Genomic DNA, 1,881 nt, shown 5'->3' on the forward strand with positions numbered 1-1,881 from the left:
GCTTATTAAGAAAATGTTCTGCATCCTACTTTGTTGAGTATCGTCTGGTGTCTTAAAAGCTTGCAAGCGGCCATCTAAAATGCATCAATTGGTCCCAACCACCTGGAGTAAAGGAGAATGGAGAACATCAAAAACACAAGGAAAGTATTAGACCAAAAGACAGAAAGGGCCACATAAACCAGAGACTTGATTAGCCTGAGACAAGAAGAATTAGATGGTGCTCAGCTACCACTAATGACCACCCTGACAGGGAACAGAGCAGGTAGTCCCTGATGGAGCAGTGGAAAGACGGGGTGCAGAACTCAAATTCTAGTAAGAAGACCAGACTTAGTGGTCTGACTGAGACTGGAGATACCCTGGAAAGCATGGACCCTGGATTCTCTATCATCCCAGAACTATTAAAATTTCCACGGCCAACTTTTCAGACAGGGATTAAACTGACTATGGGAGATAAAGTGCTACTTCTTAAGAGTGTGCGTTTTAGTCAAGTAGATACAAGATACCAAAGCGGCAGCTTCTCTTCAGAGGTGAGATGGGAAGGCAGAGAGCGTTAGGAGCTGGTTGAATAGACATGGGGATACAGGGGGCGGAAAGGAGGAGTGTACTGTCACAGAATGGGGTGAGCAATTAGGGTTACATAACAATGTGTGTATAAAATTTTGTACGGGAGACTAACTTGAAATGTAAACTTCATTTATACTACAACAATAAAAAAAATTCAGACATTTTATATCTCTACATATAAGAACTTACCATTATGAAATAGACTTGCTCCCCTGCTTCTACAAGAAAAAAACCAACAAAAAAAATGAATTTGATCAATCCTAATCCCATAGTTCCAGCAACGAATTCATAGAAAATGTATTCAACCTCAAAAGCAAACAAAAAATAATAATAAAAACGGAAAATATCCCTTCAAAATTAAACGGTTCAGCAAAGAATGACATGTTAGCTCAGTGAAATGTCCTGAAACCAAAAAATCAAAGTGGTTATCATCAAGTCAATTGTGACTCATTGTGAACCCATCAGTGTCAGAGTAGAACTGTGTCAGGGTTTTCAAGGCTGTGACCTTTCAGAAGCAGATCACCAGATATTTCTTCTGAAGTGCTTCTAGATGAGTTTAAACCACCAACTTTCATGTTAGTAGTGCAACACTTAACCATTTGCACCAGTCAGTGACTGAAAACTTTCCCTATCTCTTCTATAACTCCCAAATGTCTGCTGCATCCTCCTCAAGACCTCAAGTTCACACCATCCCCCACCTGTTGTCACTTGCCCTGGTCATTATTTTTTACCTGTCGCCATAAACGTGAATCATTTTTGCTAAAATGGTCCAACTTTTGCCAGAACCAGCCCTCAGCAGGGAGCTTCTCTTTGCTCGATGAGGCACCACGAGTCTGTCTCCAGAGAAAACTCTGAGCACAGGAACAGAAGAGCAGCAGCAGCAGCCACCCAAGAGCTCGGGCCATGGTGGTTTTGTGGGAAACAGTTTCCACAGTCTGGGCTATTTCTACTGCAGTCGCCCCCACCCTGTTGCAACACTGACAGGCATCAGTAGTGGATCTTGGCCCCTGGGGCTACGTGATGTTATCTCTACCTAGAAATGTAGGTACCACCATCCCCCCACCTCCTGAGACTATGGGGACATTCAAGTAGAAAAGTTCAAATGCGTGAGAGGAAAAGATGCCTGCAAGTGGCTTTTTACCCCACCTGTTTTGGTGGAGACCCTGGCCTAGTGGTCCCCAGGAGTGCAGGAACCACCAAAGGCATGAGCCCAGGGTAAGAGTGGGAGATTTGGAAAACTCATCCTCTACTGAATGATTTCCTTGCCTTTGCTTCCTTGTCACTGGTGGAGTCTTCTGCTAGGACTCTAAGACCACA

At 43.6% G+C, this 1,881-nt stretch overlaps 1 long non-coding RNA gene across 1 annotated transcript in view; it reads right to left on the bottom strand.

Annotated features, from left to right (window-relative positions):
• Nucleotides 1–1,547, bottom strand: part of LOC111822271 (uncharacterized) — a 44,670-nt gene extending 43,123 nt beyond the window's left edge. The window contains exons 1-2 of the long non-coding RNA XR_002825556.1: nt 1,296–1,547; nt 754–782 (exon numbers count right to left, since the gene is read on the bottom strand). This is a non-coding gene — a long non-coding RNA (uncharacterized LOC111822271). The remainder of the gene's footprint in view (nt 1–753; nt 783–1,295) is intronic.
• Between the last annotated feature and the right edge of the window lie 334 nt (nt 1,548–1,881).

This window comes from Trichechus manatus, unplaced genomic scaffold (assembly GCF_000243295.1).
Source record: "Trichechus manatus latirostris isolate Lorelei unplaced genomic scaffold, TriManLat1.0 scaffold00147, whole genome shotgun sequence".
NCBI lineage: Eukaryota > Metazoa > Chordata > Mammalia > Sirenia > Trichechidae > Trichechus > Trichechus manatus.